Below are 19,765 nucleotides of genomic sequence, written 5' to 3'. Positions count from 1 at the left end.
GAAACAATTTATGTAAAATCTGTTAAGTGTGATCCAGGTGTGTGGAATAAGTTTTCTTTCATTCATCATAGTAATAAAGCAACAAAGACCACCAGACTTTAAAATGTACTTTAGCACAGAGACTTGCATAATTAATGCCAACTTTTCACAGTAAGAAAGTGAAAGCCTATGTTTAGGAACTTACTATTATTTAGGGATTTTCTTAGCATGGCTCTTCTTATTCCCATTAGCAATTCAAATAGATACAGTGATGTTTCAGTTTCTGAAGAGTAATGTATATGCCAGATTGTTATTATGTGGATAGTAAATGAAGGTTTTCAGGAGTCTCTGTTAGTAATGCAAGATATTATTTTCATCACCTTAAATGAAATGCATTCCAAGCAAGTCACTGTTGGTTCAAGGTTAACAGTGAGCTAATCAAGACTTGTTGAAAGACAGTTCTGATACTTAAGTCAACCAAGCGGTCTGTTTAAAATATGTATTTGCCAGCTAAGCCATTTTTGAAGCATGATCCTATGTTATCTAACTGTCCTTTTGGTGATGAGATATTACATTATAAGGTCTCTTTGTGCCATGAGGTTGATAAGGCTGAATGTGAACACTGGCATACACCTAAACTATTTAACTTACAAATCATCATTAGAGCATAAAGTATTCAGGGACAAGGGGTCTTGGTGAATTACTAAGTGGTATTTATCATTTGGATTTCTCCTTCTCAAGTGCTTAAATTTAGGAACATTTCGGCATTTGATAGGGAAGAGTGACATAATTTCAAGGTAAAATTTACCTGTAAGTAAGAACAAAATCAGTCTCATATGAAACAAAAAAGAAACGTATGAGAGTAATTATATATTTCATTTCATCTCTGATAACTGGCATTTTTAATTTGCCATTGCAACATCAAATGACCTATGTATTAGACTATGAGGCTCCATCTGCAGTTTGTCAAGGAGAAAACAAAAATGTTATAAACTAATGGATAACTGGAGAAAGCAGAAATTGTTTCTTTTTAAATATGATATTCTGTAATAGTTCAATCAAAAAAGTAAACTAAATCAACCCACTTGAAAAATAATGGCAGTCTGGTGGAACCCAAATGGCAGGAATACAGGTGTGCCTCAGGAATGAGCTGGAACTAGGAAATTAAAGGAAACTACAATCCCTAAGGATCCACAGAGAATTCTCTCACCTCAGTTTCTACCCAGCTTGTGGAAAGTGTCCCACTAACCTCTAGTCTAGAGAGCAGGGTTTAGGGAAAAGATTCTCACTGGCCTGTGTTGGGAGTATGCCTATGCAGGGATCAAATGAGAGGGTGGAGCGCCCTTGTTAAAGATGGCTGCTGATGGCCCAGCCGTTTTACCATATATGCTGCATAAACACTAAGACTCCTAACAGGGAGAAGAGGTCCCGGAGAGGCAACCCAACAGGTGACTGCTAAAAGCGGTTAACGCTTTTGGTTCAATCAAGGAAACCAGAAGAAATTTTTATTTTTTATTTGTTGTTTTTTTTTAATTTTATTTATTTTTTTATACAGCAGGTTCTTATTAGTTATCCGTTTTATACATATTAGTATATGTATGTCAATCCCAATCGCCCAATTCATCCCACCACCCCCACCTGGTGCTGCTTTCCACCCTGGGTGTCCATACGTTTGTCCTCTACATTTGTGTCTCTATTTCTGCCCTGCAAATGGGTTCATCTGTACCATTTTTCTAGGTTCCACATATATGCATTAATATACGATATTTGTTTTTCTCTTTCTGACTTACTTCACTCTGTATGACAGTCTCTAGATCCACCCACGTCTCTACAAATGACCCAATTTCATTCCTTTTTATGGCTGAGTAATATTCCATTGTATATATGTACCTCATCTTCTTTATCCATTCATCTGTTGATGGGCATTTAGGTTGCTTCCATGACCTGGCTATTGTAAATAGTGCTGCAATGAACACTGGGGTGCATGTGTCTTTTTCAATTATGGGTTTCTCTTGGTATATGCCCAGTAGTGGGATTGCTGGGTCATATGGTAATTCTATTTTTAGTTTTTTAAGGAACCTCCACACTATTCTCCATAGTGGCTGTATCAATTTACATTCCCACCAACAGTGCAAGAGGGTTCCCTTTTCTCCACACCCTCTCCAGCATTTATTGTTTGTAGATTTTCTGATGATGCCCATTCTAACTGGTGTGAGGTGATACCTCATTGTGGTTTCGATTTCCATTTCTCTAATAATTAGTGATGCTGAGCACCTTTTCATGTGCTTCTTGATCATCTGAATGTCTTCTTTGGAGAAATGTCTATTTAGATCTTCTGCCCATTTTAGGATTGGGTTGTTTGTTTTTTTACTATTGAGCTGCATGAGCTGTTTATATATTTTGGAGATTAATCTTTGTCAGTTGCTTCGTTTGCAAATATTTTCTCCCATTCTGAGGGTTGTCTTTTCAACTTGTTTGCAGTTTCCTTTGCTTTGAAAAGCTTTTAAGTTTCATTAGGTCCCATTTGTTTATTTTTGTTTCCATTTCCATTACTCTAGGAGGTGGATCAAAAAATATCTTGCTGTGATTTATGTCAAAGCATGTTCTTCCTCTGTTTTCCTCTAAGAATTTTATAATATCAGGTGTAGTATCCGAGCCCTTACATTTAGGGCTCTAACCCATTTTGAGTTTATTGTTGTGTATGGTGTTAGGGAGTATTCTAATTTCATTTTACATGTAGCTCCAGTTTTCCCAGCACCACTTATTGAAGAGACTGTCTTTTCTCCATTGTATATCCTTGCCCCCTTTGTCATAGATTAGTTGATCATAGGTGTGTGGCTTTATCTCTGGGCTTTCTATCCTGTTTCATTGATCTATATTTCTGTTTTTGTGCCAGTACCATATTGTCTTGATTACTGTAGCTTTGTAGTATAGTCTGAAGTCAGGGAGTCTGATTCTTCCAGCTCCATTTATTTCCCCAAGATTGCTTTGGCTATTCAGGGTCTTTTGTGTCTCCATACAAATTTTAAGATTTTTTTGATCTAGTTCTGTAAAAAATGACTTTGGTATTTTGACAGGGCTTGCATTGGATCTGTAGATTGCTTTGGGTAGTACAGTCATTTTCACAATATTGATTCCTCCAATCCAAGAACATGGTATATCTCTCCATCAGTTTGTATCGTCATTAGTATATAGGAATGCAAGAGATTTCTGTGCATTAATTTTGTAACCTGAAACTTTACCAAATTCATTGATTAGCTCTAGTAGTTTTCTGGTGGCATCTTTAGGATTCTCAATGTATAGTATCATGTCATCTGCAAACAGTGAACAGTTTTACTCCTTTTCCAATTTGTATTCCTTTTTTTCTTTTACTTCTTTGATTGCTGTGGCTAAAACTTCCAAATCTATGTTGAATAATAGGGGTGAGAGTGGACATCTTTGTCTTGTTCCTGATATTAGAGGAAATGCTTTCAATTTTCCACCATTGAGAATAATGTTTACTGTGGTTTTTCGTATATGCCCTTTATTATGTTGAGGTAGGTTCCCTCTATGCCCACTTTCTGGAGAGTTTTTATGATAAATGTGTGTTGAATTTTGTTGAAAGCTTTATCTGCATCTATTGAGATGATCATATGGATTTTATTCTTTAATTTGTTAATATGGTGTATCACATTGATTGATTTGCATATGTTGAAGAATCCTTGCATCCCAGGGATAAATCCCACTTGATCATGGTGTATGATCCTTTTAATGCGTTATTGGATTCTGTTTGCTAGTATTTTGCTGAGGATTTTTGCATCTATATTCATCAGTGATATTGGGCAGTAATTTTATATTTTGTAGTATCTGTGTCTGGTTTTGGTATCTGTGTGATGGTAGCCTCATAGAATGAGTTTGGGGGTGTTCCTTCCTCTGCAATTTTTTGGAAGAGTTTGAGAAGAATGGGTGTTAGCTCTTCTCTAAATGTTTGATAGAATTCATCTGTGAAGCCATCTGGTCCTGGACTTTTGTTTGTTGGAAGATTTTTTTTCTTTAATTTATTTATTTTATTTATTTTTATTTTTGGCTGTGTTGGGTCTTCATTGCTGAGCATGGGCTTTCTCTAGTTGTGGCAAGCGCAGGTTACTCTTCGATTCAGTGTGTGGGCTTCTCATTGCGGTGCCTTCTCTTGTTGCAGAGCATGGGCTCTAGGTATGTGGACTTCAATAAATGGGGCACATGGGCTCAGTGGTTGTGGCTCGTGGGTTCTAGAGCACAGGCTCAGTTGTTGTGGCGCACAGGCTTAGTTGCTCCGTGGCATGTGGGATCTTCCTGGATCAGGGATTGAACCCATGTCCCCTTCATTGGCAGGTGGATTGTTGACCACTGTACCACCAGGGAAGCCATGTTGGAAGATTTTTAATCACAGTTTCAATTTCCTTACTTGTGATTGGTGTGTTCATATTTTCTATTTCTTCCTGGTTCAGTCTTGGAAGATTATACCTTTCTAAGAATTTGTCCATTTCTTACAGGTTGTCCATTTTTTGACATAGAGTTTCTTTTAGTAGTCTCTTAGGATGCTTTGTATTTCTGCGGTGTCTGTTGTACCTTCTCCTCTTTCATTTCTACTTTTACTGAGTCCTCTCCCTCTTTTTCTTAATGAGTCTGGCAAATGGTTTATCAATTTTATCTTCTCAAAGAACCAGCTGTTAGTTTTATTGATCTTTGCTACTGTTTTCTTTGTTTCTATTTCATTTATTTCTGCTCTGATCTTTATGATTTCTTTCCTTCTACTAACTTTTGGTGTTGTTTGTTCTTCTTTCTCTAGTTCCTTTAGGTGTAAGGTTAGATTGTTTATTTGAGATTTTTCTTGTTTCCTGAGGTAGGCTTGTATTGCTATAAACTTCCCTCTTAGAACTGCTTTTTCTGCATCCCATCAGTTTTGGTCATCATGTTTTCATTGTAATTTGTCTCTAGGTATTTTCCAATTTCCTCTTTGATTTCTTCAGTGATGTCTTGGTTATTTAGTACGTACGGTTTAGCTTCCATGTGTTTGTGTTTTTTACGTTAGTTTCCCTGTAATTGACTTCTAATCTCATAGCGTTGTGCTCAGAAAAGATACGTGATATGATTTCAATTTTCTTAAATTTTCTGAGGCTTGATTTGTGACCCAAGATGTGACCTGTCCTGGAGAATGTTCTGCGTTCACTTGAGATGAAAGTGTAATCTGCTGTTTTTGGATGGCATGTCCTATACATATCAATTAAATCTGTCTGGTCTATTGTGTCATTTAAAGCTTGTGTTTCCTTATTAATTTTTGTCTGGATGATCTGTCCATTGGTGTAAGTAAGGTGTTAAAGTCCCCCACTATTATTGTGTTACTGTCAATTTCCTCTTTTATAGCTGTTAGCAGTTGCCTTATGTATTGAGGTTCTCCTATGTTGGGTGCCTATATATTTATAATTGTTATATCTTCTTGGATTGATCCCTTGATCATTATGTAGTGTCCTTCCTTGTTTCTTGTAACATTGTTTATTTTAAACATCTATTTTATCTGATATGAGTATTGCTACTCCAGCTTTCTTTTAATTTCCATTTGCATGGAATATCTTCTTCCATCCCCTCACTTTCAGTCTGTATGTGTCCCTAGGTTTGAAGTGGGTCTCTTGTAGACAGCACATATGTGGGTCTTGTTTTTGTATCCATTCAGTGAGCCTATGTCTTTTGGTTGGAGCATTTAATCCATTCACGTTTAAGGTAATTATCAATATGTATGTTCCTATGACCATTTTCTTAGTTGTTAGGGGTTTGTTTTTGTACGTCCTTTTCTTCTCTTGTATTTCCCACTTAGAGAAGTTCCTTTAGCATTTGTTGTAGAGTTCGTTTGGTGGTGCTGAATATTCTTAGCTTTAGCTTGTCTGTAAAGCTTTTGATTTCTTCATCAAATGTGAATGAGATCCTTGCTGTGTAGCATAATCCTGGTTGTAGGTTCTTCCCTTTCATCACTTCAATTTTATCATGCCACTCCCTTCTGGCTTGTAGAGTTTGTGCTGAGAAATCAGCTGTTAACCTTATGGGAGTTCCCTTGTATGTTATTTGTCATTTTTCCCTTGTTGCTTTCAATAATTTTTCTTTGTCTTTAATTTTTGTCAGTTTGATTACTATGTGTCTCAGCATGTTTCTCCTTGGGTTTATCCTGCCTGGGAATCTCTGTGCTTCCTGGACTTGGGTGGCTATTTCCTTTCCCATGTTAGGGAATTTTTTGACTATAATTTCTTCAAATATTTTCTCTGGTCCTTTCTCTTTCTCTTCTCCTTCTGGGACCCCTATAATTCGAATGTTGTTTCATTTAATGCTCTCCCAGAGGTCTCTTCAACCTCTTGCCAGAGGTTGTCTTCATTTCTTTTCATTGTTTTTTCTTTATTCTGTTCCTTGGCAGTGAATTCCACCATTCTGTCTTCCGGGTCACTTATCTGTTCTTATGCCTCAGTTATTCTGCTATTGATTCCTTCTAGTGTATTTTTCATTTCAGTTATTGTATTTTTCATCTCTGTTTGTTTGTTCTTTAAATCTTCTAGACATTTGTTTTTTAATTCTTCTAGGTCTTTGTTAAACATTTCTTGCATCCTCTCAATCTTTGCCTCCATTCTTTTTCCAAGGTCTTGGATCATCTTCACTACCATTATTCTGAATTCTTTTTCTGGAAGGTTGCCTATCTCCACTTCGTTTAGTTGTTTTTCTGGGTTTTTATCTTGTTCCTTTATCTGGTACATAGTCCTCTGCCTTTTATGTTGTCTATCTTTCTGTGAATGTGGTTTTCATTCCACAGGCTGCAGAATTGTAGTTCTTCTTGCCTCTGCTGTCTGCCCTTTGGTGGATGAGGCTCCAGAAGAAATTGTTATTTCAAACTATATAGCCTATATTTTCTTTTTGCTTCCCCCCTTTTTTTTTTTTTTTGCAATTCACTTTTCTCTCTGTAATAGAAATTTTTTTTCAGTTTCTTAGTTAAGGAAGGTGGATATAGACAGAGAGAAATAGATATAGATATATAATATCTATATTATAGATATTACAAATACTATTATATTATTATATAATATTATATATATATAATATTATAATATAATATAGATATTACAGATATTACAAATACTGTTCTCTGTTTAGTATTTGTGTCATAATTTCAAATTATATTGATAATTTAGTTTTTTCAGAATTATTGCTATAAAGATGTTGCTCACTGATGATAAGCATTTCACTAAGAAATACTTTTTCCTAAGCATTTTATATCCCAATATCTAATACGTCTCAAACTTATGGACAGAATTCTCTGTTCCACAAGGTTATATGCTCCAGGAAATCTATGTTACTTTTTTCTCTTTTTTCTTTTCTCTTTTCCTGAGAGAAATTCTTCCTTAAGAATTCCACTCTCATGTTCCAATCATGACTGGCATTATCTAGGTTTAAGACCCAGCTGCAATTCTCGGCCCTTCCTCATCATCTATAATCTCCCTTTTCTTTGCAGCTCAGTAAGATGCTTTAATTCCTTGATACCATACCTTCCTCCTTCTCGATTTAGTATTTCATCTTATGAATTATTAACTATGATAAAAAAGAGTAAATATAAGATATGAGGAAACTCTATATGGTACCCTAGAGGGAGGAAGTGTACCCAATGAAGGATAAACTTGAAGGGGTTCAACTTTGTTCAGCAGATGTGGTTGGACCACCAGAGAGCAGAGAAGTCCCTGGTTTATCCAGGCTGAAGCTGATCTAGATTTGTTGCGCCATCAATAGGCAACAGGAATCCTCTGGAGTCAGGCTGAGGAGCAGGTGACCAACAAGTGGTGGTATGGGTGGACTTGAAGTGGGAGTCTGGGTGTGGACAGAGGTCGAGGAAAGACTTTCAGTAGGAATGACTTCTCGGTGTGTGATGTAGGCATCTGTGTGCTGAGAAAACAGATTGATGGTTTCATGCACACTGAGTGGGGGGCTTGAAATGGAGTCCAAGCAGGCCAATGAGTGCAAGCTCTATGGGAACTTGCTGGGTGAGTATAGGCACCTGAGCAAACAGGAGATCTACAGAGCAGGCAGGCAATTCAGGACTCTGGTTTTCATGTCAGGGGGGCTATGGAAAAATTATTACCACACCCAAGGATTTAAAGTCATGGAGAACCAACTATGTCCTGGGCCCAAGGCTTGGGAAGGCTCTATCAAATGTCCTCATACCTACATGACTGACTCACATATCAATACCCCAACATTTGCACACCCCACGCCTCCTAACCTGTGCCAGAAATTGCAGGAAGCCTCCTCCTCTTTCAACGTTCCTCCAGAGCCCTCAACTTAAAAGTTTAACATTATGTTCACTTTGAAGGAGAAATACTTAAAGAAATTCAGTTCTTTATCACATTTGTAGCTGAGAGGCAATAAACTGATAATTGACACAACATCCTCATACTAATAGCTTCCTGAAAAAGGGTGCGTTGTAGGGATAAGTGGTTTTTTTTTTTCTTTCTTTTTTTGATAATTGGTACATTGGAAAACCTTTTTCTACCTCTCTACTTGATTGATACTTTTCCTGGGTATAACATTCTGTTGATAATCCTTTTCCCTCAGCATTTTGCAAACGTTTTTCTAATTTTTGTTTAACTTCCTATTTTGCTGTTGTAAAATCTAATGCATTCTGATCCCTAATTCCTGTTTTCCTCTTGTCAATATTTGACTCTTTTTTCTGCTAATTCCAAAGTTTTCAAATGATGAACCTTGAAACTTTTTTTTTTTTTTTTTTTAATTCATTGTGCTGAGCTCTTGAAGGACTCTTTGAACCTAGAAACTTATATCTGTCAGTTTGGCATATTTTTCCTCCATGGCCTCTTTGATAATATTATCTTTTTTTTTTTCTGCACTTTCTTCTGGAATTCTTTTTAGTCAGTTGCTGGACCTTCTGGATTGATTGTTTAATTTTAAAATCTTTTTTCTCAGATTTTCCAAATGATAAATACAATATATGTTCTCATGTGTCTTAGGGTGTTAGTTTTTGAAATGTTTTTGTCTGTTCCCTGAATTATCTCTTCCTGTGAGTTCTTTCTTTCTGTTTCTTTGTTTTCTGGTGTAATGGAATACCATAGACTAGGAGTCTTATAAGCAACAGAATTTTTTTCCTCAGGCTGAAAAGTGCAAGATCAGGGCACAGACTGATTTGGTATTTGACGAGATCCCACTGCCTGATTTATAAACAGCTATTCTCTTCTTCTTGTGTCTTCATAGACAGAAAGGATGAGGGAGCTCTCCAAAGTCTCTTCTACAGGGGCATTAATCTCATTCATGAGAGTTCTGCCTTCATGACATAATCACCTACCAAAAGCCCCACCTCCTAATATGTTGCATTCGGGTTAAGAGTTCAAGATAGGAATATTGAGGGACACAAACATTCAGTCTGTAGCATCTGGTGATTTGAGTTCTCCTGTGAGCAAGAATATGACCATTTGTTTAAATTACCCACTAAAGGGCGATTTATTTTTGCAGAGAAAATCTACCAATTGTTTCTAGCAAAATTATACACCTGGCTGCACATTTTTGGAGATGATTACAAGTAGTTTTGTTCACTACATAGATGTAACACAAACAGGAAAAAAGAGACCTTCCATTATTAAGGCTCTTTTCCAGTCTCCACTGTGCCTGATGTACCTAAAGGTAATGTGTTTGGTTCAGTTTCTCCATTTAAAAACGTCTAGTTTCTTGCCAGAATGGAGAGAAGCAATAACCTGCTACTCCAAATAAGGAGATCAGAGAGTCTAATTGTTCTTTATAAAAATTTTAAATATTACTTCTGTTTTCATTACCATCTTCCACCTTCACCATCTAGATGTCTCCAGTTTTTATACTCTCCCCCCAATCCCTGCCAGTTTCTGCTGAATGAATTGGCTTTTATATCCCTGGCATCCCCCTTTGTAGGTATTTGCCATTTTGCTTTCTTAGTTTTACTACCTCCATTTCCCTGAAATTCATTAAGTTTTGTTTTTCATTTGTTGTTATTCCCTCTCCCATTCTCCTGGTCTTTTGGATTTGTATCTTTTTACTGCCTTCAGTGTAATTTTAGTGGAATTTTGGGAAGGAGCAGAGAAAATGCATGCACTTAATCTATCTATTAAACTGGAAGTCCTGTAAGGAATTTAAATCTAGAAATCCTAGAAGAGCTCCCTCTAACCTTGCTTTTTTTCAATAGTTTTTATTAAAGTAAAACTAAAAAATATGTACCCTTTAATTTAATCCATGTAATAATCTCATGCTATTGGAGAATGTTTCCCTCATAAGGAACAGCATTAGATATGCTTTTTGGGAAATAAATGATTGCTTACTGCGAACTAGTGGGCTCCTTAAGCATATGACATTGTCTTCCACCCATGGAAACAAGAAGGGCCAGAAGCATCTATATTGAGAAATGGTAGTTTATTACAACTCTACATAAGCTAGTCACTGTGGAAAGAACTATCTAAGAAAATATCTAGCCCCTGAATTTCAGTTAAAAGTGAAATTCGTTTTTGACTTTCCCCATAGGTTAAATTTTTTAAATATAGGAAATAGTTAGCTAAGAGTTTTTTTTTGTTTTTTGTGTTTTTTTTTTGCGGTACGCGGGCCTCTCACTGCTGTGGCCCCTCCCACCGCGGAGCACAGGCTCCGGACGCGCAGGCTAGCAGCCATGGCTCATGGGCCCAGCTGCTCTGCGGCATGTGGGATCCTCCTGGGCCGGGGCGCGAACCCGTGTCCCCTGCATCGGCAGGCAGACTCTCAACCACTGCACCACCAGGGAAGCCCTGACCTCCTTTGATAGCTCTGGAGCTAAAATGAACCATTAAAGTTGCCCTAAGTTGACATGTAGCAGTCATTAGAAGTGGGTGGCCTTGGGAAGGGGTGTAGACTTGGGTGAAGTGGCTTTCTGCAGGTAAGGAAATCTTTGAAAGATGGGTTGGCAGAAGGTATTCTCCCAGCGGCACTCTCAGATGCTAAGACAATAAGTTCTTCCTTGAAGGGGGATCTGGACAGTGGTCCTTTTATATCACCTTATATCAACAAATCAGCCTATTTCTTGGCAACATCAACTGCGTAACCAAGAATGTTAACTGTCAGATTATCTTTGTACGACACAAGATACAAATCTGACTTAACATGGCTAACTAACTCTGTATGTGATGGGGAAAGTTAATATACTTTGAAGAATGCAATATAGAATAATATAAAATGCTATATTTTGTGCTTCAGAGAATAAACTTCATACTTTAGAGAGCTGTAAAAAAGATAAGATTCAAGCTCATTCTTTTGATATGGATTTGGTTTGGATAGGTTTAGGGGACAGTGAATTCCTTGCATTTTTCATGTCCTTAGGTAAAGTAGATTGTATCTGTTTTACCTTGTATCATCAGCGTGGTGAAATAGAAAAGCCTGGCATGTTTAAGGTAGCATCAGAATGGCTGTCTGGAAACGTAGCTAATTGGGTGAAGTGATAAAACCAGAACAATAAACCAGGAAAAACTTTTAAAGAACCTTACATATTCAACGAATGTGTCCTCCCTTCCCTATCCTACTTCCCCTCTTTGGCAGATAAATGGATGTTCATAATGCATACTTTGGAAACTAAAATAGTGACTTTTCATGTAATTCTGATCAAAATCAAGGAGCTTATTTAAATAATTAAATAATAATGCTCCAAGTACCCCAAGGGTTGTAATTATGTACAGGAAGAATCAATATCTGTATTCATCTGCTGAATAGCCTCTAGAGTTTTTTGTAGTTTTATCATTTTGGTGCTAATACCATGATAACAGACCCCATGAGTGATTTTTATAGGGAAAGTGTAGTCATTTACTCTGTTTAAGTATTTTAGGATCATGTTTGGTGAAAAGAATTATATTGTTTAGGATTATTATCATGATTATAGAGAAAGTTTCAAAAAGTGCTTAAGTTGCTTCTCCTCCTTCCCCATGACAAGACAGCAAGTTTTCACTTTAGATGAGTAACCTCTCCCTATGGATATTTTTAATGTAAATTACTTGGAAAATGTGTTTATCCTTAGCATAAGAACTCTTCTTTGTTCTGAGTACACTATTTTGATTATATATTCATCCCATTTTTCTACTAAAATTTCTATCCTAGAAACAGAATATATGTGTGTATTAAAAAATGGATAACATCATTAACATCTCATAATTGTAGCTCAAAAATTTGGAATTATACGTATTGACTCAATTATTAGTTTTTACAATGATAATTCAGAAATGAATGCTAACCACTGTGGTCACAAATTGATCAGATGCTCTGTTCTGATGATTGAACTTTGGTAACTTTAATAGGGCTAAACTTAAAACTGACATTTTGAACATAACTGTACAATAGTAATCAGCTTTATGATGGGTATTTCACTTAGTGATCAATTTGGAATTTAGTTTGGACAATAGATTTTTTAAAATTTTTGACTGACATAATTAAACATCTACCTAGTCATTTTGATATATAGTCTCAGTTACAAATCATTCTGTACTATCAATACTTAATTAGATCATTGCTCCTGGGGCTTAAAAGTTGGATCTGAGGGAACATATTTTTGTGTAGAAGTGTACAGTATGAATAGGGAAGAATACATGGATAGTTAAGTCATAAGAGCTACTCAGAAGGACTACAAATTTGTTTTGAATGAGATCTAAGTTGGTTTAAGAAAATATGTGGGCGTTCACTTTTAAGTCCTAGAAATGTTCACTAGATTTATGGTTTTAGACTTGCTGTCATTCTTATATTTTTTTTCAAATTGACCCTAGAAAATTATCTTCAGACTGAGACATTTTTTTGGATCTAGATATTGCATTTTAATTAAAAAGTAAACCTAAAGAAATAAAGATCACTTCCTCAGAACATATAGAACTTTCAAATTCTTTGTAACATCTGCAGATCATTACACTCTGAGGCTATACAACAGTTTGTTTAACTTCTCCTTATCGCTAGAGGGTGATTTCCAGATTTTTGCTACCACAAACAATGCCACAATGAAGAACCTGTGTTATATATGTGTGAATGTATATCTGCAGGATGAATTTCCAAGAGTGCAATTCCCAGTTCAAAAGGTAAATACGTCTGTCATTTTATAGTTAAAATCAAATGATCCTCCATACAGGTTGTTCCATTTGGCATTTCCACCAGTGATGTATGCCAGCATTTGTTGGCTCTAACACTATGTGTCCCATGGCCTATGTAATAGAGGACAGAGTTTTATCAAATCTTTGGATGTTTTTCCAAATTGAAAAGTAGCAAATGATATTGCATGATGCTTTCTTTTGTTTGTTTGTATAAAACAACAAAAAATTATCCTCTCACAATTCTTGAAGCTGGAAGTCCAAAATCAAGGTATTGGCAAGGGCCATGCTCCCTTGGAAGTCTCTAGGGGTGGATCTTTCCTACCTCTCCCAGCTTCTGGTAACCAGGCAATTCTTGGCCTGTAGATGGATCACTCTAGTCCTTGTCTTCACATGGCATTCTTCCTGTATCTCTGTCTTCACATGGCCATCTTCTTACAAAGACACAGGTCACGTTGAATTAGAGGCACACCCTACTCCAGTATGACCTCATCTTAACCAGTTATATCTCCAACAACTCTATTATCAAATAAAGTCACACTCTGAGATACTGGGGTTTAGGACTTCAATATATCTTTTTTTTGGGGGGTAAGGGGGGTGAGAAACAATTCAGCTCCTAACAGCATCCAATAAGTATTAGCTGAATGGATAAAAAAGATGAATCTTGAACTGATGATTTTCATCAGTATAAGTGGGACTGACTATGGTGTATTCTATATGAGAGATGAAGAGCTAAAGTCAAGACAAAATGTATATCTGTACATCCTTAAGTTTTGCTATAGTTTTGAATTGATAGAGATCCTTGACTCAGCAATTAAAAAGAAACTAAAATAGACTCAAACACAATCCTCTAGGAATTATGTGTTGTCTGGGGAATGTATGTAGAAGGAGTAGAGCTCATACATGGATTCTCTAGGACCAAATATGAGGAGAAATAAAAAGAAATATTCTGGAAGGAACAGTAAATTTTTTCTCACTACAAAATATGGTGAGAACAACAACAAAAAAATAAATAAATAAATGCTGTCCAGAACAATATCAGTATTTTTTAGTACTTCCAGTGTACGTTTAACCTGCATTTCTTTTACTGTGAATTAGCACAATTCTATATTTCTTTTTCTATGAATTATCTTTTCATGACTTTGCTTTTTCTTAATTCAGTCGGTTGTCTTTTGCTTCTTAATTTCTATAAACTCTTCATATATTAGAGAGATTAGCACCTATGATAAGTGTTGCAAATATTTTTCCTCTTTGTTGTTTGGCTTTTAATGCCTTTATGATATATCATAATGTACATAATTATTTTAAAGTCACATTTATTAATATATTCTTTTTTGTCTGCTTAATGTTGTGTGTTGACTAGAAAGCAATTCCCAACATTTTAATTTTGCATAGGTTTATTGCTTTCAAAATTTCACTCATGAAATTCTGCTTCACCACATTTGATGGGGTTAAGAGATATTAGAAGCAAGGTGGGGCATTTTTTTTTTTTTTTTTTTTTTGCGGTATGCAGGCCTCTCACTGTTGCGGCCTCTCCCATTGCGGAGCACAGGCTCCGGACGCGCAGGCCCAGCGGCCATGGCTCACGGGCCTAGCCACTCCGCATGTGGGATCCTCCTGGACCGGGGCACAAACCCGAGTCCCCTGCATCGGCAGGCGGACTCCCAACCACTGCGCCACCAGGGAGGCGGGACATATTTTGATGTAAATTTCTTGAACTTTGACTAATTATGACAAAGATAAACTACAGAAGCTTAAGTATTTTGATGCTTAAAATAATCCTAGACCCAGTAAACTGAAAATCCACAACTTTGATTATTTTCATCAAGGATAACTTTTCATTGATACAGAAGCTGAGAGTTGACTTTAATAATCTTCTCTTTATTTTGGAATTATTTTTCTATAATATTTATAAGCACAAATATTTATATTTATTAAGCATTTGAGAATAGAGTCTGAGCCTGAATAATGACAGTTAGGCACATGCTTTTCCTTTACTTTATTCTAATGTACTATATATTTTTAGAAAACATTTTCTCAAAAACATATTTCTTCAAATGTTTAATTTCTCAGTTTACCTGTTCATGTCATTATATACATTCAGGCTCTTTGTGAATAATTGTAAATTGCATTGAAAAATTTTAAAATCATAGTGAAATGAATAAAATAATTTAATACTTAAACATATCTAATTTAATACTTAAATACTCTGATTTTTAAAAGTTGTAAATCCTCAAAGGCATTTTTTCCTTGTTTTTGCTGTCAATTGTGAATAAATTAATATTGGTTTAATTTTTTAATTAATTTTATTTAATTATGAGAACAGTACACATAGCCTTAGAAATAACACATTTTCATGAAATTGAATGTCTTTCTACACCTACATCCTTTTATTTTTTTCCTATTTCATAAGTAAGTTTATAGGCTTGGCTTACTGCCTCATCATTACAATTTTTTTAGAGATGCATTATATTAATGTGAAATATAATGATGAAAGAATTTCATTTCATTTAGTAAAACAAGCTCTAAATACCACAAATAATTAAAGTACAGCTAAAATATTTAGGAAAAAAACATAAATGGATCTGTGTATGTATAATGTTAGGAGGAAGAGAGTGAAATAAGTGGATTTAATTTATATATTATATATATACACATATATAAAATATACATATGCTTTATATATAATTATATATGTATGTGTGTGTATATATATATATATATATATATATATATATATACATTTAACATCAGGATACATGTATCCACATTTTTCTTTATGAGTACTTAAACATGAAGTATGATTTTGTGTTTCTTATTCACATATATTATGTAATTTTAATCTTTATATGCCAAATTTCTGGGCAAAAGTTTAAAATTCAGTAGTACAGAAAACTAGTCCAGTGTTTCATTTTGACCTATGATTTTAATCAAAATATATCACACCCTTTCCAGGGATCTAGAAGGGAGTGCTAGACTTACACATTTGGATTGATAAATATTAAACAGATTAGTCCTATCATTTAGAACATATGTTATTCTATTAGCCATATTGGTACTCCACTCTCATGTTCTTAATGAACATTTTATTTTTAAAAGTACAAATGACCATTTACTCAGTGAGTTGCTCATCTTTAACATCAAGTATTTTACATGTGCACCTAGGAATTACAAGCAAAAAAGCACCAAATGCCAAGAAATAATACAAATATATTTGAAAATTACCGGCTCAGCTGAAACCTGTTGTGCATTTAACAAAACCAAAGAGATGTTTCCTTTTGGAGGTACATCTGAATTAAGTATGCAAGCTATGTGTGTTGAAACATATCAGTTTGTAATTGAATTTTCCTTGAGGTCATTCAGACACACACAATAGGCATGGCTTTTGCTCTTGCAATTACTTTTAAATTAATGGGGAAAGGAAAATATCTAGTATAGTATCTTTCTTTTCATAATACATTTTTTTACTCTTCTCAAGAAAACGCATAGTCAAATGAAAAATAGAAGTTCAAATTGCCTTTTAAATTGTTTGAATTCCACTGTTAAAGAAAACCTGGGGAGCAAATTCAAAAGAATAATTTCTTTCTTGTTTCTAGTGAACATTTTTAGAATTCAGAAACAAATAGAAAATATTTTTAATTAGTATAGTTGATGAAAAATTACCACTGTGACCCCTCTCTAATCTTTCTGCTCATCAGTTACATTGTTTATATTACCATGTCATATCTACAGAAATATTTTTTAAGATTTTATTTCTCTTATATTTTTTAAAGTTTAAGAGATAGAATATAGTTCTACAGATATTCATTTGTTGCAAATAATCACTATATTCTAACTTTTTATGATGGATACATTGTTGAATACAGTTTATTTTTATTTTAGAAAATATAACTATTAAAAATACAGAAACATAATTTATCTCAAAATATAATTTATTATACTCTCCTCTCAAAATCTTGGGAATATAAATAATTCCTAAATGATATTTCAATAAATACTTGTGATTTCTTTTTTTATGTGTTTGGCTCTGGCTTCTATTTACCAGAGCTTGTTATAAAATTAAAAAAATAAAAATAAATTACTGAAATTCATTCCTCTCAATCATTCCATCTCCCAATGGTACGGTTTGAAAAATACTTGTCACATTGTAAGGAATAATAACAATTTTTTTAAAATCTGCAATGTCACTGAAAACATGAAACTTTATGAAATGAAACTATTTATGCATGTCATGTTATATGCAATTCATTCTTATTTTTAGAATTTGACTTGGATACATATTGAGTGCTAAGTAAATCTTTGCTTGTTGATCAAATTTTTTCCATTATTTGACGTTTTTCTTCTGAGAAGCACACTGTACCATTAAAAACTCTTAGCTCATAACCACAATATCTGTATTTATTTTCAAAGACATCTAAAGTCATCTGATGACTACTAAATGAAGTATTTAAATATTTCCATCACATTTTCAAAGAAAATATATTAGACGTGCAAAAATGCTTTAATGCTATAAAGCACCATAACTCTGTACTGATATTGCAGATATCCTCAAGTGTATTGCTTCTTTAATCACACTTAACATTTAATTGCATAGTTTGCACTTAAAAATCACTGAAATTGGTTTAGAAGAACCTTATAAAACTTGCTTTCTCTGTACTATGATTTTAAAAATTGAAATAAATATCAGGTTATGATGTTCCAGTACATGTTTTAACACATCTGTGAATTTTAATTTATATAAATTTCAATTAAAATACCTAAAAAATGAAGAATTTATTTTTTGAGTGGGTTTTACATACCATTTGAAGATTTGATGAATAATTACTCTGCATATATCAATTCTTTTACTTTTAATCTAAGTAACCTATGTAAGTATTATCATAAATAATAATTTTCTGGTTCCTCTGATGAAACAGACTGAAGCAAATAATTCTTGAGAGTTTAAGTGCCACAGAGGCATTTTCTAATAATACAAAATTCTCGTAATCATGACTGGTGACTTTAAATTTTGATTTTTTAACTCTCAAAAATGATATTTAGCTCCTAGTACCAGTTCCATCTCAGTTCAGTCTGGTTCTTAGTGGAAGGACTGATGTCATGACCATCAGACCTTTAAAATTTAGATAATATTTACACAGGGGCTTCAGAAATTCTGGAAGCTATAATAATGTAAAGGATCAAGAGGAGAAAAGATTAGTAGAATAGCCTCAGAGTTTGTTACATCCCCACGTAGGGGATAGGAATACAACATAGCAACAATTAATAGAGACTACAGACAAAAGTCACTGCACCTTCCCTCAAAAAAGCTGTCCCCATATATATCTATAAAGAACTGAGAGATTGTTAGACATTCCACTGACTATTGAATACTGTAATTTCTTTTGTCCTTTTCAGAATTGTTTGGTAGAAAGTCAAAGAGTAATTGTTAATGCCTGTATTAGGCAGAGAAATTGTGTGACCATGGCAATGAACCAGACTGACCAATACTGTCATGAAATTTGGTGGAAAAAAAATGATGCCATGGGGTAAAGTGGATTATGAGGAAAGTACAATGAGTTGTGGGAATGAAAAGAAGAAACAGAGATGCTGAGAAGCAAAATTGTATTCATATTGGATGAAAATCCTTTCCTACTGCAGGGAAGAAGTAAAAGAGAATCTCTCCTTCCAGAAAGAAGCGGGGGAAGGTTTTTTATCTTGACTTGTATATCAGGTTTTTATCATCCACAGGACAAACTCCTCAGTATTCTCTGTAACTTACTGAAGGATGTTTTTTTTTAATGTGAAGTAGGAAACCCCAGCCCAGATCACAAAATACAAAACCTGAAGAGCCTTTTTAAAAAGGTGTTTGGCAAGCTAGGCATTTATTTCAGATTCCTAAGGATGCAGTGTGTTAAAATCTCATTACCTTATTCATGGACAGCAGCTTCCTCACCTCTTGGCTTTCAGACCATTTCCCTATGATTTATCCTGGGGACAGTGCTGCCAGAATATGTGAGTTTCTTGATCAAGGATTTTGACAGAATAAAATCCAAACGTCAGCCTATCATTTAAACTCCTACAAGCCCTAGTACCAGCCTCCCTTTCCAGTTTTATTCCTTACTGTTTTGTCATGTGCCAGATGCTCCCTATAAGCAGATCTAGTTGTATTCCCCATTCATATGACACTTTCCCACTTTCTTAATTTTAGAAGGAAAGGAAATAGTTATATTGGATAACTGATATGTACCAGATCCTGTGCTAGATTCTTTCCTATATATTATGTGAAACTGTTGTTACACAAGATGAGTATTATTGATCCTCAGCTGTATACAGCAGAGGAAACTGAGGTTTTGACAGGGTGAATGACTTGCTTCTTATCATGTTAACTAGTAAAAGAGCACACTCTGGAAAGAAGTTTTGCATGAATCAGTGTTCATACCTCTTTCTCCTCAAAACACCATCCAACCCATGTTATTTATTCTTTTATAACATGTTCTTCCCGCATTGTGATATCCACACTCAGGTTTTTCTTCTCAACAAAGCTTTTATTTTTTTTTCCTGCATTCAGTTAGAAGATAATCTCTGTCTTCCATACATTGTTATAGGAATCTTAGATCATAAATATTCATCATAACTGTTATTAATGTTCATAACCTATTTTTACTAAAATTTAAAGACTTCTAGGATATCCTCTATTTATGAGT

At 34.7% G+C, this 19,765-nt stretch overlaps 1 protein-coding gene across 4 annotated transcripts in view; it reads left to right on the top strand.

Moving 5' to 3' along the window:
* The window catches only part of ERBB4 (erb-b2 receptor tyrosine kinase 4), a 1,115,448-nt gene that overhangs the window by 904,409 nt on the left and 191,274 nt on the right, over positions 1 to 19,765 (top strand). The gene's annotated exons all lie outside the window — the stretch shown is intronic.

Source organism: Stenella coeruleoalba (assembly GCF_951394435.1).
Source record: "Stenella coeruleoalba genome assembly, chromosome: 6".
In the NCBI taxonomy this organism is placed as follows: domain Eukaryota; kingdom Metazoa; phylum Chordata; class Mammalia; order Artiodactyla; family Delphinidae; genus Stenella; species Stenella coeruleoalba.
The sequence above is the reverse complement of the archived record's forward strand: the minus strand, read 5'-3'. Positions and strand labels throughout refer to the sequence as shown.